At 38.9% G+C, this 26,367-nt stretch overlaps 1 protein-coding gene across 1 annotated transcript in view; it reads left to right on the top strand.

Moving 5' to 3' along the window:
• AVEN (apoptosis and caspase activation inhibitor) overlaps positions 1 to 26,367 on the top strand; it is a 179,450-nt gene that overhangs the window by 5,747 nt on the left and 147,336 nt on the right. The gene's annotated exons all lie outside the window — the stretch shown is intronic.

A 26,367-nucleotide genomic window follows, 5' to 3' on the forward strand; every position in this document is an offset into this window, starting at 1 on the left:
GTTATTAGGAGGGAAGGTGTTTTTTTTTGGGGGGGGGGGGGCGGGTTGTTTTGTTCACTGTGCAAGGCCTAGCACATGGTAGGATAATAAAGGTTTACTCAATGAAACTCAATGAAAGAATGCTCCCTGCGGACTGGACTCCATAGTATTTTGGGGCGGGATCAGATGCATAGTTCTCTCTTCTGACGGCATAGTTCTTTTTTTTACTACATACGTCTAGGAACAAGGGGTCACTGGCCTTCGTGTTTTTTTAAACAATTTTCAACCTGAAAATAGATGTTTCAGCAGTCAGGTCTGAATTTTAATAGCAGTGTGATCGACCTTATTTACACATTCATAGACACTTCGTATAGCTTGAGTAGGGAATGATAGGCAAACTCTTACTCCACTGATAGTGGCCAAAGGGGTTTCAGTACAATCTCTTTATGAGCTGTTCTGTTATTTTAACATGTCTACTACCAAAGTGTCGTATATTTGAATTCTCATGTGCATAGATTAAAAAAAATTTTTCATTAAGGAAAAATTTCCAGCTACTGAAATGTGTGGAGTGTCTTATGCTCCCAGTAGGTAAGATGTCCCTAAAAATAGTACTTGTATACAGAAATATAGAGCTGGAAAAAAATTAGAAAAAAAATTGTAACATATTTAACCTGGTTAGGATTAAGGTAAGTAATAAGTAAAATTTGATAAATTCTTAGGTTCAGGTTAGCAGGAATGAAGGAAACTCAGATCAATTTAGTGCTCACTATATAACACATTTTGTCCTTATAACAACTTTATACAGTTGGTTCTTGAACAAGATGGGTTTGCAGGTCCACTTATATGGGGATTTTTTTGGGATCCTGTTAATGTATTTTCTCTTCATGATTTTCTTAATGTTTTCATAATCTAGCTTACTTTATTGTAAATACAGTCTGTAATACAACATACAGAATATGTCTTAATCGACTGTTTATGTTATTGGTAAGGTTTCTGGTCAGCAGTAGGTTATTAGTAGTTAAATTTTTAGGGAATCAAAGTTATATATAGATTTTTCTATGGCGCTCCTATCCCGGGAGGTATGCAAGGCTCAATTGTATATATTGCATATATATGTATATATAACTTGATTACAAATTTACTTCTTAAACTACGTAAGTTTGTTTAAACTTTATAATTACGTCATTTTATATCTATTTTATATATAAAATCTTCATTTTTAAAAAATTGTTTAATTAGCCAACATACAGTACATCATTAGTTTTTGATGTAGTGTTCAAGGATTCAGTAGTTGCATGTAACACCCAGTGCTCATCACAACATGTGCCCTCCTTAATACTCATCACCCGGTTACTCCATTCTCCCAACCCCTCCCTTCTGTAACTCTCTGTTTGGTTCCTGGAGTCCAGGGTCTCTCTTGGTTTATCTCAGTTAATTGACTTGCCTCAGCTTTTATAGCTGGTATCAGAGCTGGGGTTTATACACCAAGATACTTTTGACTCAACTCTTTCCTATGTCTTGCATTTCTATGAACCAGTCGCCACTTTACTGAGAACAAGGTAGACACTCTGGCTGCCGGGGTCACATCTTCACAGAAACTGTAGTAACAGTATCTTTGGTACTGACTGAAATGTCTGGCACATAGGCCTTTAATAGCAAGTGTCATTAACTTCTTGTATTGAGTGAATGAAGGTGCTTCTATCTTACTCATCTCTGTGGAACTAAATTGAGTAAAATGGTGGTATATCGTGTAGAGGGGAAATAATATGTTTTTTGATTTATGCCAATATTGTAACCAATTCTGTTAACCTTTTAGGCTTTTATCTCTTTTTGGGATAGCCTTAAAAAAAACCCTATCTTATATTTTCTTCTGGGATTTTTTCACTGCTTAGTTTCGTGGTTCGGTGTGTCAGTGGGTGTGAATGTGTGGCCCTGCCCTTGGGTCATCACTGAGAGCCTTGGCCTCCACTGCTTCCACCTCTGTTACCCCCACCCTCATCTTGTCAAAGCTGTACTAAGAGACGTTGGAAGGGATTTCTCCTTCATTTTGGTTTGGTTTATGACCTCTTAGTTCCTTCCACTTCTTAGATTCTGAAGTATCAGTCATCGTTAGGCTTGCTAAGAGTACTGTTCTTGGTGCCTAATGATTAAGTGCGTCAAGATTGATGGCCCTGCCTGAGGCCTCCTTGTTCTCATGTACTGTGTTGCGTTTGTGCCCCAAACGGAGAGTAATTGAAATGATCAGAAAGAAAAAAATTCGTAACAGAGGTTTAGCCAGGTAAGGACCAGCTAGTTACGTAACTCCAGAATTTAATACGATTTACGCCTTTTGCTTTCTACTTTGGACCACTACACACACATGACTGGTAAATGCAAATCAAGACGAAATAAAACTGAACAACTTTCGAGACAAGTCATACACCGAGGGAACTTTGCTGAGCACATTGTGTCTGCGAGTCTCTTGCCCTTAAATTATTCCCTCTGTAGGTGGATTGGAAGTTTGTGGAGTTTGGGTAAGCATATCATATCACTCCCTAAGGCTAATTATCTTCATTGACTATCCACTAGAAGCCTGGTATTGCCCTGGATATAGTCATTAACTTAAAAAAAATACTGGATTTGTTAGTATTAGACTTTTCTTTTTGATGAGCTACTAGCAGAGAGGGAGTTCACGGCCTATTGGCAGTCCTTGGAATTTCCTTTCCTTTTTTCCTCCTTGTAGTAATCCTAGTACACATTTATTGAGCACTTAGTGTGAGGTGAGAAAACTGAGGCACAGTCAGAAAACTCACATTTAGGAGAGCTTAAGTAACATACATGATCACACAATCAGAAAATCGCAGAGCCGGCATTCAACCCAGGCATTTTGATTCCCGAACTGTTTTTTCAGCTGCTTCCCTAAACTGCCCTGGAGTGACTTGAGAGTTGGAAAGGGACGTATGGTGGACTGTTTTATGATCCTTTTACACACTTGTTTTCCTCATGTCGCAAAATGGTAATGAAGATAATACTGATTTTGTATTCACTTATTGTGGGTGACAGCAGATCTTTGCTTTCTTGCTCCACATTCCTATGGCAGCGCTTTTAATCATTTCTGAATTATTTATGTCTAGGAAAAGATAAGGCAGCCGTTTATAGCCACATTAAGGAGAGTAAGAACTTGGAGGTGATTTTGGTTTCCGACCAAACTTTTGCTTTGCAAACAATAGTGTAAGTCCATTGCTTGAATAATAATTAATCCTAGATGCCCTTGGCATTTCCATTGCTACTATTTCAGTAGAAGGGAACTCTCTGACTTTGATGGTTAAGTTTACTATGGACCTGGAAGAAGAAAATATGTCAAATCTAAGTTGCTGGCAGATTTCTAAAGCACTTGCTCCCTCCTAGTCACTGAAAGGGGTCATCCTCATTGTGTCAGCCAGACAGAGATTGAGGGCCTATTAAAGTTCACACTTGACAGCCTATATTTCCCCCTTTTCAGAAAGCCTGTAGTAAATTTGGTTAGAAACAGAACGTGCTTAAGTGTCCTAAAAGAAAATTGCTTTAAGATTGACTCTTGGTAAGGGGTGCCTGGCGGGCTCAGTCAACAGAGCGTGCAGCTCTTGATCCTGGGGTTGTAAATATGAGTCCCGAGTCCCACGTTGGGGGTAGAGATTACTTAAAAATAAAGTCTTTAAAAGAAAAAAAAAAAAGATTAGTTCTTGATACTGGAATTGGCCCTTTTCCCTGCTGCTGCAGACCACTCCTCAAACATTATTTTGGCATCTTCATCCTTGCTAATGTTTACTGTTTTGAGATCTGCTTTTCTCACTGACCATCATATCACTTACATATTTTCGTTATTGATGCTTTTTGATAGTATTCTGCTTAAAATTTTTTTAATAAATTATGTACTTATACTTGAATATTACAGCTAACTTTTTTTTTTTTTTTTAAAGATTTTTTTATTTATTTACTTGACAGGCAGAGATCACAAACAGGCAGAGAGGCAGGCAGAGAGAGGGAGAGGAGGAAGCAGGCTTCCCACCAAGCAGAGAGCCCGATGCGGGGCTCGATCCCAGGACCCCGGGATCATGACCTGAGCTGAAGGCAGAGGCTTTAACCCACTGAGCCATCCAGGCACCCCTACAGCTAACTTTTTTGATCAATGGTTCAGATGGTTTCAGAACATAAAATTTCCAGCATATTGTATACTTGACATTTTAATTAATTAATTAAGTATATATGTGACTTAAAAAAAAAAGATGTTATTTATTTATTTCAGAGAGAAAGAGAGTATGAGTAAGGAGGAGAGGGAGAAGCAGACTCCCTGCTAAACCAAGAGCTTGATGTGGGGCTCAGTTGCAGGACACTGGGATCATGACCTGAGCTGAAGTCAGACACTTAACCAACTGAGCCACCCAGGTGCCCCTATATTTGACATTTTAAATATAACTGTCATATCATTCTTATACCTGAATGGAGTCCAATTACAATAGTGATTTGATATTCATCATCACCCACTAAAGAATGGCATTAATAAACTCTTCAGCAGTGAGAAGATTTATATTATTTCTTCTTTTTATTTCATGTTTTAATTCCACATCTTCTGTAGAATTTTATCCAATGTAACATATTTTCAAACCTGAAAACTTTTTAGTAATCACTTGCTTCCCTATAACAAATTTTTATTTTTTATTTTATTTTATTTTATTTTTTTTAAAAGATTTTATTTATTTATTTGACAGACAGAGATCACAAGTAGGCAGGGAGGCAGGCAGAGAGAGAGGAGGAAGCAGAGTCTTCCTGGAGCAGAGAGCCCGATGCGGGGCTCAATCCCAGGATTCTGGGATCATGACCTGAGCTGAAGGCAGAGGCTTTAACCCACTGAGCCACCCAGATGCCCCATTTTGATTTTTTAAAAAAATCTTGTAACCTTAGGGCCTGGATGTAAAATTTTTTTCGTAATAAAATTAAGATTATATTGATTAATATACAATTTATTTTGATTAGCAATTGTTATACATAAAGGTAAAATTTTATTGTAAATGGATCTCATTTTCCCTAATGAATTTATGCAGGTATCCATGGATGAATATTGCTTATTCCTGAATGAGATAGGATTCAGAATAAATTCTCTTCCTAATTTTTATTTTTATAAGTGTAAGGACTGAGAAACATTAGTAGATGGTAATGGCTGGACTTTAATCATATGTGTCACTCAACTCTTGTAATACCTTTCCAATTATATACCAAAATCATTTTTACAAATTTTTTTTTTTTAATGATCTATCAGCAGGCAACTGGATTAGGTCTTCCTTAAATTCTGTTGAAAGTTAAGATTTGGAAACTTCATGACTTGCAAAAGAACTTGTTACTTGGTCTTTGAGTTATACCTTCTCAAAATCCACACCTATATTTAAAATTATCCCTTTTCTTGCTCAGGGAATTCACCACAGTCAGAGTGAGAATGGCTGAGAAGGGGTTGCCAGTCCTCAAGTACTTTCTAGGACAGCTTTTGGGAAAGAGTTTGGACACTGATTATCTGAAACTTAAAAATCCTTTTCATATATTTTTGAGAAATGTTCATGAATCCCCAGGTACATGTATACTCCATTTTTGGGGCTATTGACTAAGGTCACATTACTTTCATTTTTTTTTTTTCCTTTTTTAAAGGAAGATAGTTTATTACATGTATTTACCCAGAGAATTGGCTTTGTTCTATTTATTTATTAATTTTTGGTGTGGGGGCTATGCACCCCTTGCAGAATATGGTTTCCAGTTGTTCTTAACAGTGTCACCATTGTTGTTTTAACTGATGCTAAAATGAGAAATGGTAAGCTCATAATTCTAGACCACCAGGTCTGTTTTCTGTTTCAGAAAACACAGTTTTCTGGCATAGTTACAGAGTTTTTAGCATAGTTACTATGCTATTGGGCTTCTGTTTTCTGTAGGAACATTAGTGATTGTTTTCCACCGTACTGGGCAAGTGAACTTTAGAGAGGCCATATAGATCATTTGGTCCTACCCACAACACTGCATGACTTTCTAGATAGATGTTTTTGTTTTGTTTTACTTTTTTTTTTTTTTTAAAGTAAATTCTACCTACAACATGTGGTTTGAACTCACAACCCCAAAATCAAGAGTTGAGCGCTCTGCCAGCTGAGCCAGCCAGGCACCCCTTTATTTTTTATTTATTTATTTATTTATTTTTTTTTTAAAGATTTTATTTATTTATTTGACAGAGAGAAATCACAAGTAGTCGGAGAGGCAGGCAGAGAGAGAGAGACACGGAAGCAGGCTCCCTGCTGAGCAGAGAGCCCGATGCGGGACTCGATCCCAGGACCCTGAGATCATGACCTGAGCCGAAGGCAGCGGCTTAACCCACTGAGCCACCCAGGCGCCCCAGGCACCCCTTTAGACTCTTTAATAAAGTAAGTGCCATGCCCAGCGTAGAGCCCAGTTCGGGGCTCAAACTCATGACTGAGATCAAGACCTGAGCCGAGATCAAGAGGTGGACACTTAAATTGACTGAGCCACCTGGGCACTCCCCTCTAGACTTTTATAGAAAAGAAATTAAGTGGTTGAAAATGTGTTTTCTTTTCAGATATCACGATTTCCTGATGCACTTCGAAATATCGAAGGGAGAAATAAAGACCATACTGACACATAGTCATTTCTTTTTTATGGATACTACTGATGAGCTTATTGGGACATTGGATTCATTCTTTTTGAAATTTCATTTTCTTTCATTAGAAGCCATTTGTGTATGTGTGTGTGCACGTGTGTGTGTGCGCGTGTGTGGGTGTGTTGCAGTACCAAGAGCAAATGGTTTAATACTGTTAATTTTTTTTTCTTTTGGATGGAAATCTCAACAATTTTGTTGGTTTGAAACTTTTCTATAAAGGTGTCATGGAGCTGTGCATGGGTGATTGATATAGATAATATTTCACTTTTGAAACAAAGTGAGGGTTGCTGGAGGGGAGGTGGGAGGGATGGGGTAACTGGGTGATGGGCAGTAAGGAAGGTACATGATCTGATGAGCACTAGGTGTTATATGTTATATGTAAATATATGTAAATATATGTTATATGTTATATGTAAATCATTGAACACTACATCTGAAACTAATGATGTGCTATATGTTGGCTAATTGAATTTAAATAGAAAGTTAAAAGAAAAGATAATATTTCACTTTTGAATGGATGCCAAATGACGTTGACAAGATACAAAATCGATGTGCTTAATTTTATCTTGATGTTGCTAGGATGTTGTTTTAGAATCTGACCAACCAATTTGTCCATCAGCCTTAAATTATTAAAAGACAATTTCTGTAAAAACAGCCCTCTCAGGGATACTGTTCCCTACAGTCCATGTCATGTCTTTGATATGTGCAAATAGCAGTGAAATTAAAAAAAATATGTAGGAGAGTAATAGAATGGATTCCCTGTTGTATATACTTAATCCTCCCTTTGTGTCCTCTTACTATTAAGGACTGATACAAATATGTCTGATCAATGCTTCTTTTTTGTTTCTTAAGATTTTATTTATTTATTTGAGTGAGAGAGAGAGGGAGAGAGAGAGCATGAGCGCGCAGAGGGGCCGAGGAGCAGAGACCCTCCTGAGCAGGGAGGACAGGCGTTCAGGGCTCTATCCCAGGATCCTGGGATAGTGACCTGAGCTGAAGGCAGATGCTTTAACCAACTGAGCCACCCAGGTGTCCCTCAATATTTTTTTAGTTGAGAGATAGCAAACACATTTTATTATTAACCTAAGCAAAGCATAATTGAAATGGCAGGACTGTTATCAAAAATTCATGTATATTCTTGGGTTATCAGTACTGTGATTCCTCCCTATCTGTATTTAGCTGTGGGAAGATTTTGCTAATGCATGCGTATTCTGTGAAATAATTAGTCACCCTGTTTAGGTTTCTATAATCTCTGGCTTGAAAAGATCATTAACAGCTACATTCTGGGAAAATTTAAAGTATTTAGTGAGTATTCATTCTCAAAGTCTAATGCAGCATGGGTTTCATTTAAATAGTGGACTTGTAATCTGTGGTTCTATTGTTAATCGAAAGGTCGTGTCTCAGGAGCTGGCTTCATGATATTGAGGACTGAGATACTTCACCCTCATTTTTTCCTTTTACTACAAGACTGATAATAAAATAACATGTCTTTGTTTGATATTTGGGCTAATTAAAGCTTAGTCTTACTGAAAAAGGCTTAATCCCTTATAGATATATAAGTCCTTCCAAGGAAGCTATGAGTTTTCTGGAAGTAAAGCTTGATGACAAATAAATATTTCTCAAAGGACCAAGCTTGGCTTCCTATTTTCCCTTACTAATCTTCACATCACTTCCAAGTTGTGTTTTGGTTTGCTGCTTCTTTATTATGCTGATATGAATTTGTAGAAACAATTCCTGTTAATTAAAAAAAATGTTTCTCCTCTTTACAGCTAAGAGAATCATTGAATTAAGAGGTGACTAGAGAATCTTCTATTAAGAGCACGTATTTTACATTCACTGGAAGGAGAAATTAGACAAGTTGATTTTTCATTTTACAAGATGGAAGTGGACTAAAAAGAGATGGTTTTTATACACAGTTGGCGGGCAGGGGGGCTCACGTTTGTGTCCCATCTGTTCTCCGGTTGACTTCCTGACAGGCAGGGAGGGGAGAGGAAAGTGCTGCTAAAGCTTGAGGCTTAGTGTCTCTGGTAGATGGCACCCCAGTGATTTTATGCAGAACAGGACCTCGGAAAGCTGAAGTATGAGTTGAAGAATTACAGACAGATAGTAATTATTTTTTCAAGTTTACAGACAATGGATAAGTAGGGTATACCTCCTCAAAGACTGCTAAGAATTCTACTTTTTTGCTTCTCTTCCTTTTTTTTGTTCCTTATCTTTCCCCCCTACTAGAGCTGTTTTTTTTTTTTTTTTAAAGATTTTTATTTATTTATTTGACAGAGAGAGATCACAAGTAGGCAGAGAGGCAAGCAGAGAGAGAGGAAGGGAAGCAGGCTCCCTGCTGAGCAGAGAGCCCAATGAAGGGCTCGATTTCAGGACCCCAGGATCATGAACTGAGCCAAAGGCAGAGGCTTAACCCACTGAGCCACCCAGGCGCCCCTAGAGCTGTTGTTTTTTAAGCTTTCTTTCAGGGGGAGAAATCCCATGGTGGTCAGTCATGGGTGTTTTGGAGTCTAACAGAAACTGGTTAGAATCCTACCTTCCAACTCACCAGTTACTTGTTATAAAGTATCTGAGAATTTGCTCAAGCTTCTGAAAATTTCAGTTTCCTCACCTGTAGAGGTGTTGTAAAGATTCAATTAGATGAGCATTATGTAATTTCAATTCCAAACTCATCTCAAGTATGGCCTCTCTCAAAATACCTTCCTATTTTGTAAAAATTAATCTGTTGGGGTGTCTGAGTGGCTCAGTTGGTTAATTGTCTGACTCTTGATTCTGGCTCAGGTCATAGTCTCAGGCTGTCGGATTGAGCCCTGCATTAGGCTCACACACTGGGGTGAAGCCTGTTTGGGATTCTCTCTCTCTCCCTCCACCTCCCCACCCCACCAAAAAGAATTAATCTGTTTCCTTTCCTTCCCTTTTGTATGCAGTACAAATATCTCCTAAATCTGTAAATTTTACCTATAATGACAGAAAAATACCAAGAAAAAAAATTACTTATAAAATGACCACCCAGAAATAATCACTGTTCCCATTTTCAAGTACATTTTTTTCTATACAAAACTGGAAAGATTGGAAGGGGAGGTGAACCATGAGAGAGTATGGACTCTGAAAAACAATCTGAGTGTTTTGAAGGGGCAGGGGTGGGGGTGGGAGGTTGGGGGAACCAGGTGGTGAGTATTAGAGAGGGCACGGATTGTGTGGAGCACTGGGTGTGCTGCAAAAACAATGAATACTGTTACGCTGAAAAGAAATAAAAAACAAAACAAAAACAAACAAACAAACAAACAAACCTGGAAAGATATCATGATAAGACTTTTAAGGTAAAAAAAAAAATAATATTATGCTTATGTAAAAATTATAAGATACATGCTTGCATTAGAATCCTAAAAGAATAAAAATATATGCCAAACTATTAACTGTGTTTGGAATGGGGAAAATATAGGGATTATGTGGAACTTTGCCTTTTTTAAATTCAAATTTTTAAATGTGTGTATGATCAGAAACATAAATATTTTCTACTTTGAAAAGGGGTGTCAGATTCTTAACCTACTGGGCCACCTAGGGCCCCTTAAAGATTTTTTTAGTCTTTAAGAGTAAACGGTAGACTTAATGCCCTTTTACCCCTAAACATTCCTGTGCATATTTCCTAAAAGCAAGGAAGTTTCATAGAGCACAATGGTTGCAGTCAGGAAATTAACATGGAGAGAATACTATTATCGAACCTTACTGAGATTTTGTCAGTTCACTTATTCATGTCCTTTATCAGGCTTTGAATCCCCCCGCCCACCCCCAGGCTTTGAGTCTTGAGGCAATAACATATAGATGTGGGGCAACTGGAGATTATTTACTATGGCAGTTACCGTGGCATCCTATCTGGTCTATTTGTTATATTACTGTATTTGAGTTCTCAACAGCCTGTTTCCTGACTTTGACTTCCTTCAGCCTCTAGATTTCTCATCAATTTTAGGAGCTATTTTAGAATTAGGAAATTCTTTTAGTAAATTCCTTTTCAGCCTAGATTAGCCAGAATTCTATAGTTTGTAACCCACATTCTGCTGTTATATTTTTCGAAATCATATTCCTCCTCTATTGAATGCTCAGTTCAAACGCCACCTTTCTCTGTGAAGCTTCTGGTTTTCCTCAATTAGTATTGTTGTACTTCGGAAATGTAGTGCTTACTTTCATCCCTCATTTTATTACTATTAATTATTTACTTCTTATATGTCTGTTTCAGTAATTAAAAGCCACCTAAGGGTCTGTACATGACACAGCACTGTGATTTTCAGAAAGAGTTCCATAAATATTTGTTGAATGATTAATAGCTCTAGAAGATAATTTAGAAGGTAAATGGTACAAGCTAGAGAGAGTATGTTTTTAGATAGTGTCATTTTGGGAGTTCAAGTCAGGAGAACCCTTTATGTTTCATTTGCATTTGTCACACTAAATGAAGTGCTCTTCTTTCCGTGGTTGAAAGCTCGGTGGCTAAAGAGAGATTGCTCTCCCAAGGGACAGATTCATACACGAACACTAATTCACATTGGATTTTATAATCTTCTAGTTCTAAGTCTGTTGAACTTGATAATTCAATGCAAACAACAGGTATTTTAAACTGTGAGACTAAAACAGGAATTATAGCATCCAGAGGTTTTTTTTTTTTTTTTTTTTAATGTAATCTCTACACCCACTGTGGGGCTTGAACTCATGGCTTGAACTCAAGGAGTTCAAGAGCCAGCCAGGCACTTTGAGAGATCTTTTATATAGAAAATCCCTTCTCACTATTTTGTTCTCTTTTTATCTGGTTAAACTTAATATATGTTAATCAAGCTTTATTCTTATCTTGTCTATACTTTGGATTCCTTGCCACTTCTATCTTTGCCATTTTGGGGGGGTCAATTATTAAATAAAAAAGATTTTTTAAAGCTGATTATATAATTCTGTATTTTTTATTATGATATTTGAAATGTTAGATTCCATAAGAAATTTTAGTATTTATGTTATTTTCCTTAACTATTTATTAAACTGCTAGCATTGACTTGGAAAGAGAACATATTTGTTAAATTTAAACTAGAATTTATTTGCAAAAGTGTGCTGTGTTTATTTTATGTAGAAAAGAATGGGATTAGAGACATCTTTTTTTTAACCTAGCAGGGAAGAATGAAAGCACACCAGCATTTTGTTAATGTTTCTTTATGCTGTAAAGTTAGGTCAAGACCTAACCCAGGCCTGGGGTTCTTGTGGCTCAATTTTTGTTTTCTTGTGCATAATTTTTAAATTGTTACACACATCATTCTAGGTAAAAGATACTAGCATTATAGCAACACTTTTAAAACCCTGGGGGAACATAGCCCAGTATCCATAGAGACATTTACATTTTTAGGGTAATGGTACAATTTTAGGGTGATAACTGTAATGATACAATGGCCCTTCATTTTGAGGATGGCTGACTGTATTGTGACAACCAGTACTCTCTTTTCTAGAAAATTTGTGCCTGAATTTAAAAATTATTATTAATTTTGTTTATTTTGATAAATGGAAATTGTGGGTTTTTATTTGCTTCAAAGAAATGGTAGACACATAAGTTAGATTGCTTACAAATATTTAAAAATCCATGTTAATTTCCTTGTAGATAAACTTCCTAATGAAACTACATTATAGAATGGGCCTTTAAAACTATGTGGGTTGTTTTTTGTTCTTGTTTTTTAAGATTCATTTATTTGAGAGAGAGAGAGAGTATGTGAGCAAGGGGGGTGGGAAAGGAAGAAGGAGAGAGAATCTCAAGCAGACTCCTCACTGAGTGAGGAGCCCAATGCGGAGTCCTGAGATCATCAACTGAACTGAAACCAAGAGTTGGACACTTAACTGAAGGCACTACCCAAGCACTCCTAAAACTGTTTTTAAATAAATAAATAAATAAATAAATAAATAAATAAATAAAGTGTTGACTGGGGCACCTGGGTGGCTCAGTGGGTTAAAGCCTCTGCGTTCGGCTCAGGTCATGATCTCAGGGTCCTGGGATCGAGCCCCACATTGGGCTCTCTGCTCAGTGGGGAGCCTGCTTCCGCCCCCGCCCCTGCCCCGCCTGCCTCTCTGCCTACTTGTGATCTCTGTCTAATAAATAAATACATAAATCTTTTTTTTTTAAAAAAAGTGTTGACCATATTCAGTATTGACTGATACTCTTCATTTGATGGAAATTGATACAACCTATAGATGAGGCAGTTTGACATCAAAACTTAGCCTGTGGCCCCTAAGTTTTGTATTTAGCAATTTATTTTGCAGGTATGTCTGAACAAGTTAGCAAATGTAAGTAGGTGACTATTCACTGCAAATTGTTTAAATTAAGGAAAGGCTGGAAACAACTTCCAAATCTCGATGAAGGAGGACTGGTTAAATAAATGATGGCATGTTTGTGGAGGAATGCCATGTGGCTGTTAAAGACTGGGATGGATACGTAAAATGCCCTCTACTGAGGGAAACAGTTACTTAAGGAAAGTCAGTGGAGTGTCTTTCCATTTGTGGAAAAGGAAGATATTCATCCGTATGCAGAGAGTATTTCTGGAAGGCTGTATGGGAAATCTGTAGTGGTTACCTGTAGGGAATAAGACTAGGAGATAAAGAGGATGAGGAAAATTTTCCTTTTTTCTTTATATCTTTCTGAACTATTTTAATTTTTGTTTTGTTTTGTTGCCATGAGCATGCATTACTAATAGGAATAAGGAAATAAAAAAAATAATAATAAAATTTAAACGAACCAAAACTGCTTCTTCAGAATAGGCCCTAAAAGAAATCCTTAGATTTAAATAATTGTCAGAATCTCCCTGTGAAAGAGGTAGGCAGTATTAAATGTAGTTTTACAGGTGAAGAAACAGTAATTGGGTAGAGTTAGGCCTTTTTAAGGATACAGCCAAGGAGTTGATGGTGAGATTAATATTTGAACTTGAGGCTTCTGACTTCTAGGAGGAGATTTAATAGTTTGTTATGAGTGATCAAAACAATGAGTTGTTAATTTTTTCCCCCTAGAACAATTAAGTACTTTTCATGTTTTCTCATTAAACATAAATGTCTTTTCTTTTTAATATAGCAAACAGTTAGGCTATATTGAATTGTAGTTCATCCTTTTGATCTACTGACTTAAGCCTTTCTAGTTTGTTTAATATATATCTCATTACTCTTTGAGATACCAAAAGGTGGAATAGTAAAATATGGAGAAGGAAATTCAAGGTTTCCCACCAAGTGACTTAGAAATTGAGATTTTCACAGAGAACAGATTGGTAGCTGGCTGAGGAGAGGGGCATGGGGAATGGGCAAAATGGGGAAGGGGAGTGGGAGTTGCAGGCTTCCAGTTATGAAATGGATAAGTCATGGGGATGAAGGGTGCTGAATAGGGAGTATGGCCAATGATACTGTAATAATGTTATATGGTGATAGATGGTAGCTACACTTGGGGGGAACACAGCCTAACATACAGACTTATTGAATTATTATGTCGTACACCTGAAATTACTGTAATGCTGGATGTCAACTATACCTCAATTAAAAAAAAAAAAGAAACTAGGGCGCCTGCGTGGCTCAATCGGTTAGGCATCTGCCTTCGGCTCAGGTCATGATTTCAGGGTCCTGGGATTGAGCTCCGCCCTGGCTCCCTGCTTAGTAGGGAGCCTGCTTCTTCCGCTGCCTCTCCCTGCTGCTCCCCGTGCTTTTGCTCTCTCTCTGTTAAATAAATGAATAAAATCTTAAAAAAAAAAAAGAAATTGAGGTTTTTGCCCAGTACCCCCAAAGGCTAGGCATGTGACTTCAACACACTATACCCCCCAAGCTGTTATAACCATACTCCCATTCCCAAATTCTAGTTCCTTAAATCTAGGAGGTTCCTAGTGGGCTGCTATGATATGTGATATTAAAAAGACTGGGAAAGTTTTGCACCCATTTGCTATCTCAATTTTTCGGTTTCTTTTTCTTTTTTCTAAATGCGGGACATCTATAGCAAACAAGTATTAATTCATTCTCATTCCCCCTGTCTCAGTTATAAACCATTTAATGAAAAGTCTTTAAGAGAACGCTCGATTTTGGAGTTCCGTCATTCTAGTTTGTAATCAATTAAATCACCCTGTAGAGGAAACAAAAATAAGCATTAGCTTCCCAGTGCTCTGTAAGGACCCCTTCTGGAAGGGCAGATTGCTTAGAAGTGACCGAAATGCGGATGCCTCATTCCTCTTTGCAAAAAGTTGTGATTAAAGGATTTTTAACCATAAAAAGTGAGTAACAGCAAACATGTAAATGCTTTTTGGCCTAATCCAATAAAGGACAATCAAGCCCATCTGTCAGATGAAGGTTGAACTAGATGTATTAACTCCAGTGCCCTTGTCCAGGTTCCAAACAATGAAAAGAAAATTTCCGGCCACTCTGAGGCCTCAGGTGCAGCACAGAGCCTGTGTTTGCTTGCGGCTGAAATGAAACCAGGGAGCAAATCACAGTTTTACCAGTGAACAGCAGGTGGGGTAAGCAGTCCAACATTTTTCCAGTGGGAGTAACACTTATTCTCTGCTTTAGTCATTGCTCAAATGATCACGTTTGCTAAGCCTTTGCTAAGCTGATCAAAACCACAGCAACAGGGGCACCTGGGTGGCCCAGTCCTTAAGCGCCTGCTTCGGCTTGCGTCCTGATCCTAGGGTCCTGGAATGGAGCCCTACATCGGGCTCCCTGCTTCGTGGGGAGCCTGCTTCTCCCTCTCCCCCTACTTGTGTTCCCTCTCTTGCTGGCTCTCTGTCAAATAAATAAATAAAATCTTAAAAAAAAAAAATCCACAGCAACAGCAGCAAAATCTTGGTACTGATGATAATTCTTTACTCCTCAATTTTGACGGCCTTCTAGATTGTTCATTTACTTCAAACCAGCCTGGAAACTCTGAGACACACTCCTCATTCTCTCTCGTGCCCCTCTTCCCCTTGTTCTGTTGGAAAAGTACAGGCTTACCCACAGAGGGAAAAGGAGTGGGAAGCAGAGAAATGAGTTACAGAAGGACACTTTTTAGTGATGAGGTTTCTTACCATTTAAAGGTGTGGTCATTATCCCTGACTGACCATCACTGTGTCTGTCATGGGCAAGTGTAATTCAGGCAGGGATAATTAGCAAACCCGTGAGTTTAATATGCTCTTCAATATTTTATCTCTGATACAGGTATTTCTAGATGAAACTGGTGACGGAAACTGACTGGTATAAACTCCAGATCTGGTTATGTATGACTGTATTTGTGAAATTTCAATATAGTTTCATTTTTTTACTGAGCCATTTTTAATGGCTTAGAGTCAAGGGAAAACTGTATCTATGGAATAAATTTTGTGGAATAAATAACAAACTTTGGGAGTTCTTTTCTCTTTTGGGTTATTAGCCTCTTTTGTATATTGACTTTTGTTTACACTGTTTTCTTAATTTTTTGGATTGTAGAATCTGAGTTTATAGTTACAATTTATGTATAGAGAGACGTGTTGGTACCATAACCATCTGTATCTCCCCTCTTCTGAAGCTGGTATGTTTTTAAATGCACATTTATTTTAAGAGAACAAATTGAAAAGGCATCTTTTTTTAGTGCAGGAGCTGACTGAATACATTGTATAAACACAGACAGTTGGCCCACGTCCCTCTCTATATCTACATGTATACTAATATATTAATGAACATATAAGTTGTATATAGATATGCTATTTGGAAGCACTTTATATTCCCAGCTTTTCCTTCTTGCTTATGATAATTTATATGACTCGATAGTTTTCTTTAATGAATATTCTCTGGGCAAGATGGCTTTCCTTCTTTTGTTTTTTAACCTAAATAATGATCACTCATGGTGTCATGGACTGCATGTTTGTGTCCTCCCCAAATTCATATGTTGAAGCCCTAACCCCTCAGGTGCTGGTATTTGGGAGGTGATAAAGGTTAAATGAAGTTATGAGGGTGGGGCCTTTTGCTAATGGAGTCGGGGCTCTCTTTCTCCTCAGTCGTGTGAAGGGTACATTGGGAAGGTGGCTGTGTACAGGCCAGAAGCAGTCCTCACTACACACCGAATCTGCCTGCACCTTGGTCTTGGAGTTTCCAGCCTCCAGAATTGTAAGCAATAAATTTCTGTTGCTTAAGCTCCCCGTCTGTGGTATTTTGTCGAGGTAGCTTGAGGTGACTAATACAGAGAGCTAACTCTGTAACCACAAATAAGTAGTTTTTTTTTTTTTTTTTTTTTACAGTGGTGAATGTGAGGATTTCAGATGAAGTAAAATAAGAAACTGACGAATTGTAATGTAAAGGCCACCTATTACTGAAATGAATAGCCTGGCCTGGTTTTTGCTGTAGCTTACATGTATCAGTTCTTTGATTCCTGATCTTTTGATTCTCTTCTTATTTGTGATTATTTACTTCACACATATAAATAAGATTTTTTTCCCTTTTCCTTTAATTAGCATGTGGTAGAACTGCCACCTGATACTGGGTTAAAAGCACTGTCCTGCTCAAAGCAGGAGAGTTCTTTCTGCAGGCGGTGTGTTTGTTTTTACTGTTGCCGTCGTGTATTGTTGCATACTTAGTGGCTTAAAGCAATACAAACTTAATATTTTCTAGTTCCTGGGTCCCTATCTGGGTCTCTTTCACTGGGCTAACCTCAAGATGTTGGTAGGACTGTGGTTTTTTTCTGGAGGCTCAAGGGGGAATGTGTTTCCTTTTCCTTTCCTTTCCGGCTTCTAGAAACTGCCCATATTCCTTACCAGTGAGCTCCTTGAAATTTAAAGCCAGCAACCTTGCCTGTCTCTGACTTGCGTAGTCACACCTCTTTCCCTTTTCTCTTTTTCTGCCTCCCTCTTCCACTTTTAAGGACACCTCTGATTGGTATCCATGGTAATCTCCATATTTTAAGGTCAGCTGGTTAGCCACTTTAATTCCCATCTGCAACCTTAATTCCCCTTTTCTGGTTTCAGAGGATCAGGACATGGACAGGGTTGGAGGAAGCCATTATTCTGCCTATCAGAGGCAGGCAGTATGATCTACTTACGACGATATAAGGAAACTTTGTTTTAAAGGTTTTCGGAGTTCTTACCCTTCATCTTTTTTCTGGAGGAATCCTGCTCTGTGTTTCTCCACTCTTTAAACCCATGCCCTCTTTTGAAAAACCAAAATCTTGTATATCCTATGGTCAATAATAAACATTAGTTTTTCCCCCCCTAAGATTCCCGTAACCAAACTGCCATCCCTGCAGCCGCCCCATCCTGAGATCTAAATATGGCTTATCACACCTGTACTTAGCCTACATCTGGGCCATTGTTTCTGACTTCTGGATTATTTTAGGCTGTGAGATACAGTGTTCACACTTTTATTCAGACTTAAAATCTGTGTCTTGTTTGCTTTATTCTTATCACCAGCTCCATTTCCTGCATAATAGTAATTATTTGATACTGCTATTGTAAACTAGAGAGGCCTAACAAATACTTTCTGAATGTGTCTCTATACTTAAATAGCAGGTAGAGTGCAGGTAGTACTTGTTCAGCGAAAGTAAAAAACCTACAATCTCAGTGGCTCAGTTGATTAGAAGTTACTTTTCAGTCTCATTCTATCAGCTGAAACAACCTAAAGCAGGACAAAGTGGTTGCTTTTGCTGCCATGTGGTCTCAGAGCACATATCCTGCAGAGATATACATACGGAGATGTGTGTGTTTGTGTGTGTATGTGTATGTATACATGTGGTTTAAAATAAGACTTCATGGACTTTTTAGGACAGTTTTAGATTTACAGAGAAATTGAAAGAAAAGTATAGAGAGTTTCCATATATCCCACACTTAGTTTCCCCTATGATTAACATCTTACATTATTAGGTACATGCATTACAATTAATGAAGTTAACTATCTTGCAATTCCAATAGAAGGGTGCTCCTCTATTGGAATTTGTCTGATGTTTCTTTCATGGTTAGACTGAGGTTATGGGTTTTGGCAGATCAAGTACCACTGTCCTAACATATCAAGTGTACCTACTGTCATTATTGTTGATGCTGACCTTGATCATCTAGCTGAGGTGGAAGCTGTCAGGTTTCTTTACTGTAAACTTATTCCCATTCATCTTCTATACTGTATTTTCTGGAAGGAAGTCACTCTGTGCAGTCTTTGAAGGTGGAGAAGCTATGTAAATTCTTTGGCTTGGGATATGGGTCTTCCCATTTATTTATGTACTTATTTATGCTAGTGAGGACTCAGTGGGTATTTTTTATACTGTGGGCTATAATCCAATATTACTTTATTTTGTTGTTCCATCTGCTCAGCTTGGACCATTAGGAGGTCTTTCAGTTGGCTCCAGTGCTCCTGTGACCTGCCTTCATCAAGGGTGTCTGTGTGTCCGTGTGTGTCTGGCGCCTCTACCTTCTGGTGCTACTAGATACTAGAAGCTCTAGGTTCATTGTGTATATTTTCTGCCCAGTCCTTGAATCTGTCATTTTTCTAAGGATACAGGACTAGATTATTTATTGGATCCTGTGTCTTGATGATCTGACCCATAAATAGTTTGACCAGTTGATTGTGTCTACCACTGCAAATGTGGAAAGTAGCACTGACTTGATGCTTATATGTAGTGATATGTGAGTATGTGTGCAAATCCTCATTTAAAAGCTGAATAGTAAATAAAAACAAAATAACAAAAGCCCTCACATGAATCTCTGTAACAGGTATGGCTCACTCAAACAGAGAAGAATTATTTCAGTAACTCTAAAGTGGTATATTGTCTGTGTATCCCTAGTTGGATAAATCCAAAGAACAAATATACTTAAGAGAACTTTTAAAGTGCATTCAGTATTCTTAGTAGTGATATTGGTATCCTTATGTTGAAAATATTAAATATATATTGCAGGTAAAGGAAATAGGTAGTTATATTAATGTTGTTAGTAAGCTAAAACTAAAGTTTTAGCAACTAAGATCTTCAGAGTAAGAGAGAAGAAAAACCCATCTAAAAATTGCAGCAATTAGGTAAAAAAATATGTGCTCTTAAACTTGAAGTATCTGTATGAACTTAGACTTTATCTTTTTAAGTATGTGTTTTCTACTGAAAAAACATGGAAACAAAGACAACCCAGTTACAGTGAACACTCTTAGCACTCAGATTATAGTTCCTAAATAGCATTTCCCACTTTAAAAAAACCAGGCATATTTGAGAAAAGGCTGATTCCAGGTGTGGGGCAGAAAGCAAGAATGCTATCAAAGGTTCCTGGATCTTCCACTGAATAGGACTGTTTGAGGATCAATAACGAATAAGAAATGCAGTAGATTGAATGGCAGCAAATAGGACTTTTTAATGACATTAACCACCCTCCCCATTGGTTATCTTTGGAGGCTGCTAGGTAACAGTGCACAATTCTGAACATTGATAAAGGAAGGAAAAAGATTTAGCAATTATCCTTTCCTGAATGAACTATATACTTTAGGATAACCAAATAGTTGATGATGAAAGTTTTTTTTTTTTTTTTTGAAAAAACACATATTGCACCTAATGCTAAAGAAATGATAGAATTAGAAAGTTGCCACTTTTCCCCACTTAGTGAACTAATCTAAACAGTAACCACTAATGGGTGTTAAATGGCCTGTAACCAGGTCACTAGAGTTGCTAGTTTGTAGAAATAAGTGGGATAGAAGAACAAGTTAAAGTACAACATACAAAAGCAACTGTCAAGTTCAAAACGTGGGAAATTCTGCAGGACAAATCTAGGTTAAAGGAGATTTATAGAGGCATACTAGCCGTGTATAGTATGTTGGCCTTGTTTGGATCCTTGTTCTTACAAACCAAATACAAAAGGAAAGATTTGAGCAGTTAGGAGGAAATTTGAGCATGGACCAGGACACATTAAGGGATTATTGTTTCTTTTGTTGGGTATGGCAAAGGCGTTGTGTTTATATTTAAGGTTAATATGAGAAACCTAATGAAATATTATGGGTGAAATGATAGATGTGAGAGATCTGTTTAAAAATATTCCAGGAAAAAAATACACTAAAAAGTGTGGTGTGTGTGTGTGTGTTTGAGTGTTTGAGGAAGCAGAGGGTGATAGATAAAAACAAGACTGGAAAATTATTCATAATTGTGGAAGCTGAGTTATGGGTACCTGGGGATTCATTGTACTGTGTTGGAAGATTTTTATATTAAAAATATAAGTTCAAAAGCTAAATGTAATCTTTCAATTTTTTTTTCTCTAGTAGAAAGGGATAATTTGGCATTTGAGGGTATTTATGATATGTGTAAGTATTGTTTTGGGGGTGGATTAAGGAATGAATGAATGATTAATGAATGCTTAATTCATTTTAATTTTTTTTTTTTTAATTTAACACTGAGAGAGAGCACAAGCAGGCAGAATAGCAGGTAGAGGGAGAGGGAGAAGCAGGCTCCCTGCCAAGCAAGAAGCCTGACGTGGGGCTCCATCCCAGGACCCTGGGGTTATGACCTGAGTCAAAAGCAGTTGCTCAACCAACGGAGCCACATTGGTCGAGCAACTGCAACCAATCATTGCACCCCCTCATTCATCTTCAAAGTCATTATTTGACTTTGTATTGACTTCATGAGCTGTTAAGACTGAGTATGAAGTGGATTGGAATATTTATGTTTAGCTCTGGATCTGAAAGTAATTTTTGTGGTTGAGATGGAGAGTGAGAAAGATGGTTAGACCAAACCTTGCGTTTTTCATGTCTCTACAGGTCTGCTTTCCCTTTCCATCTAGGATAAGACCCACATTTCTTATCATGCCATGTATAGCCCTTCATGGTCTGATGCCTGTTGCTTCTTCTGCCTCATTATTCTCTCTCTTCCAAGTTCCATCCAGTGTAGCCAGTATAATGGCGCTGGCCATTGTTTCTGACACATTGAATGTGGCAGGATTGTTCTCTCCTGAGGGCCTATGCACCAGCAGCCTGGAATATTCTGCCTTTCTATCCTCAAGTCTTTGCATGGTTTATTCCCTTATCCTCTCAGGTTCTCTGCTTAAATGTTCTCTCTGAAGAGATTTTCCTGACTGTTCTATACCAAATCCTGCCCTCACCGTCCTCCAGCCCCTACCCTACTTTACCTTATAGTATTAGTCACAACCTGAAAAAACTGTGTTTTATGGATCTGTATAACATCATATATTCATTCATTTGATTGTTGTTTGACGGCTCCATGAGGGCAGGATTCTGTCTTGCCTAATCCTGTATTCCATGAGCATGAAACAGTGCCCAGCAGAGTAGAGGCTCTTTGTAGATATGTTGTATGACCAAATAGTGGATTTTGTGTTTAAGATGACCTCATTTCCAATTTTCTCGAAATCTTCACATTCCTTTTCTGTTAGCAGGTTTATGCTTTTCCTATTACAATTTGAGGCAGTGAAGGGAGGGCAGGTTTGCCCATACATCTGAAACTAAATCCATGCTCTGGGCTCCTGTCTGGATGCAGTCATCAATGAGAAGAGCCAGAATGGGTTTAAATGTCTGCTAAAGAAAGAAGCCTCTAGGGGCACCTGGGTGGCTCAGTGGGTTGGGCCTCTGCCTTCAGCTCGGGTCATGATCTCAGGGTCCTGAGATCGAGCCCCACATTGGGCTCTCTGCTCAGCGGGGAGCCTGCCCCCTCTCTCTCTGCCTGCCTCTCTGCCTACTTATGATTACATTCTCTATGTCAAATAAATAAATAAAATCTTAAAAAAAAAAAAAAAGAGAAAGAAGCCTCTAACACACACTTAACAGCCTGAACACGTGTAGGTTCGTTTTTCTTAGTCACTTGCAACATGCCTAACGAGCAGCTGCTTGCAGTGAACAGTTAACCACCCACCCGGCCTCGGGGACTGAGTCGCCTGGTGCGACAGGGAGGGAAGGCGGGAGACTGGGGCTTTTGGAGCGTGGGGACTAGAACAGGACCGTGTGCCAGAGGTTAGGTCATTTTTTTTTTTTTTCCCCCTCGGTCTTTCTTAAGGGTGTGCCATCAATAGTGACAGCTAAGATGAGCTTAAAATGTGCACTCAACATCCCGGCTTTAGGAGAAGCCAGGATGGGTTTTCTCCAAGTTGGCAATACCCTCAAGTGGAAGTTGAGAGAGGTGGGCTAGCGCCTCAGCTCAGCCGTGGAAGCTGCTGGAAGGTGAAGTGGGAGGAGGGGTGCTGCCTCAGCACGTAACAGGAAAATCACCAGAGGACGTGACCAAGATGAAGTCAGGCCCCCAGAGCCCGTTTCTCCCGTGGATTGCAATGACAGACTGAGCAGATGGATGACCCAAGGACTCAGAAAAGTCAAGACGGCAATTGGGAAGCGAGTGCAAGTCTGGAGAAGCCACCTGTGTCGCAGACCCATGGTGTATATTCCTCCTTGTTTTTCTTTCTTTTTTTTTTTTTTCTGGCTGTGAGCCAACGCAGGCTCTCAGAGCTGCAGCTCTGGTGCAGAGGGAGCTAAAATCCAAGAAAAATCCCGTCTTTCTGCCCAGAAGAATGGGAAGACGCAGGCTGGACAGTGTGTTGGGAGTTTCCCTCCTTTTGAATCACGGAGTCAGACCCCCTTGGAGAGCTAGAGTGGCTGGTGGTGCTGGCAGCTCAAATGCCCTTCGAAATCCTGTTTTTCTGGGTAGGGGTACAGGCAAAGGGGAAGGGGCCCTTGCAGGCCAAAAAGTGTGAGAGGATGCCTGTTTTAACTTCCTGTTTCTACTCTCTCTGCTTTGCCCCATGAGGGGCACATGCCAGCTAGTCACATGACTGCTGGAACTCCCAAGAGAAATTCTACCTTTGGGCCAGTAGATTGGGGGACTCCTAGAGAGGAAAGAGCTGGAATGGGGTCCTGTGTATATGCACTGGCCTGAGGCTAGGACTCCCCCTGAGCTGCACGTGGAGGGAGATGGACCCAAAGCAGTATAGCAAAAGCCTTGAGAACTGGAGTGCTCATGGAACCATGGCCCACAGAAGAGGAGGGAGAACTTGCTGTCTGAACCTCACCAGATTGATTAAAAGGAACAAACAATATCCTAATTGCTCTCAAGAGGATTTGTAACAGGACCCAGAGTTGACACAGCTTCATTATTTATGATGTTATTCTGCATTTAACATTTCACAATATTACAGGAAAATGTGACCAGTTCTTGAGACAGCACAGTCAACAAATGCCAACTCTAGGATGATCTAGACAGTGAGATTATCAGACTTTAAAGCAGTTATGATAACTGCTCCATCAGCTAAACTGTCTTGAAATGAATGGAAGGGTAACTGTTCTTTTAGGAGACCACATGGGAGAAAGTATTTGTGATCTTGGGTTAGGCAAAAGTCTCTTAGATATAACACCAAAAGCATGATCTGAAAAAGAAAAGTCCAACATATCAATTTTTTTTTCCCCATGAAACGATAAGCCACAGAGGGTATGTATAGGTGATCTCTGCACTTTCTGCTTAGTTTTTCTGTGAACCTCAAACTACTCTAAGGAGTAAATTCTACTAAATAAAAATCACGGGCTGGGAGAAATATTTTCAAGTCACATATCCAACAAAGGACTTGTCTCCAGAAAATATGTAACACTCTCGAAATCCAGTAAGAAACAATCCATTAAAAAAATGGGGAAAAGATTTAAACAGACAATTCACCTAGAAGATAAATTGATGGCCAATGCAACAACATGCTCAGCAACGTTGGTTCTTAGGGAAATGCAAACTAAGACCACAAGAAAAATTGCTGTCTGACTAGTAGAATGGTGTACAAAAATGACAGTAGCAAATCCCAACAGCTTCTTGTCAAGTTAAACATACCCTTATCATGTGATGTGGCAATTCCACTCTTGGGTATTATTTACTCAAACGAAATGAAAACTTATATTTGTCAGTGCTTACTGTGGGTTTTTTTCTTCTTTTTTTTTAAATCCTTGATAAAAGCAACAGCCCCAGTTCTGTAATTGGTGAATGGTGAATGGATACTCTCATGGGATACTCCTGTGGTACGTCCATACAAGGCACCACTGTTGTTCAAAACAACAAAGATGGATTTACAATGAATGTACTTGAAGTGAAAGAAGCCTTGGAGAGGTAGCATGATGGGAAATTTGCGGCTGATGGGACTGTTCTGTATCTTGACAATGGTGGTGCTTATGTGATTACATTTGTCTAAACTCCTATAACTTTGTATTTTACCCTGTGTAAATGGGGAAAAAAAGGGAATAATTATTGGAGAGCCATCTGATTATAATTTTCATCGGATCCTGAAAGGGCACGTTTTCCAGACCGAAAGGACTATCATTTATTACTGGAAATACTGTCAGTGAGGATGTTAGGTTCTCAGCCCTCCTTGGTGGTGAAAGAAAAGAACTTGTCTGTTAGGCAGTTGTAAATCTGTGATTGCTTTTTTTCAAGAAAGATGTGCCCTGAGCTCACAGAATCTACTGCTGTGGCTCAGACTCTGTTCTTGTAGAATCTTGCTCTTGCTTTGTGAGTGGCTTTGGGACCATTAGATAGAAAAATAAAATGAGTTTCCCTTCCACTCTCTCTCTCTCTCTTTTTTTTTTACCCCTTAATATACCGAATTGCTGGGCGAAAGCCTGAAGTCTGGTCTTGGGGTTGTGTAGAAGGAAGCAAGGTTTATCTGGCTGGTGACTGACGTTTTCTTCAGGACAGACCCTCTGTTTCCCAAGGTCCTCTTCCTGTCCCTTTTATTCTTTGGGATTGTCTCTGAGACCTCGCCCCTTCAGAACTATCTTAATGATCTCTCACGCTCCAGACAGTTTCTTTTCTTCTCTCCTTGTCAAAATTGTGGTAATGACACTGTCTTACTCTCAGGAAAGGGCTCTGAATTTCAAATTACTTCACTCTAGTCAATGTTGCCTCCGCAGAAATCCCACTGGGGGTGCTCTTTGGAGGCAGATGTGCTAAGTGTGTCACAGAAATATACAGCATTTTTATTCTGCCACAGCTAGAGCTTGTGTCCTAATGGGCTTTAGCTTTTTCACGTTTATTCCTGTTGAGGGTTTTGATTATGATTTCCAATCTGCAGGCCTCCTTGTTGGAAGAAAGCAATACCTGATTTTAATTTGTGCCTCTTTCATAAAAGAGTACTTAGACGTTGTTGTTGGGGATCTTGAGAAGGTGGAATGAAGTGTTGCTTTAAGTTTCTATGAAGAGCGGTAAATGGTTTAACGCTTGGACAAAAGATAAGGCACGGGTGATGTTAGTATTGCCAAACCCAGGGGAATTCTCCCAACCTGTGGTTATTTAGGTACACTGCATTGTCGTCCAGCTTCAAGGCCCTTAGCTTGTGTGTTCGATATAATCCATCAATCCTGGGATTTGCATTTTGTCCTCTCGAATGGGAGCTTTGAGAAAATCCACCTTTCTCTAATGCAAGGTAAAAAGCTTTCTCCCTTGCTTAGGCGTCTTTGCTGCCCTTTCTTTTAATTAAAATTTTGGCCTCCCCAATGTTGGAAGAGCTTCCTAAAGGTCACACTTGAAAAGAGCTGCAGAAGGGAAATGCAGATTATAGTATTCTGTCCTTTCATAGGGGAAATTGTCTGTCGAATCTGTCTGCCTCTGAAAAGTGCATTTTCTTTTTCTTGTTTCTCCTTATTGGCTAAAGTAGTGGGGATCAGAGGGAAGGGGTTTTTGCTAGCGTGTAGCTAAGAATGTCATTCAGCCGATGCCTGAGGAATGAGAGAACACAGTTTAGCCAGGAAAGAAGTGCACGCCAGCCAAGCGCCTTTCACATGTCAGGCATGGTGTGGCAGAGGTAGTTGTT

This window comes from Mustela nigripes, chromosome 13 (genome assembly GCF_022355385.1).
Source record: "Mustela nigripes isolate SB6536 chromosome 13, MUSNIG.SB6536, whole genome shotgun sequence".
NCBI lineage: Eukaryota > Metazoa > Chordata > Mammalia > Carnivora > Mustelidae > Mustela > Mustela nigripes.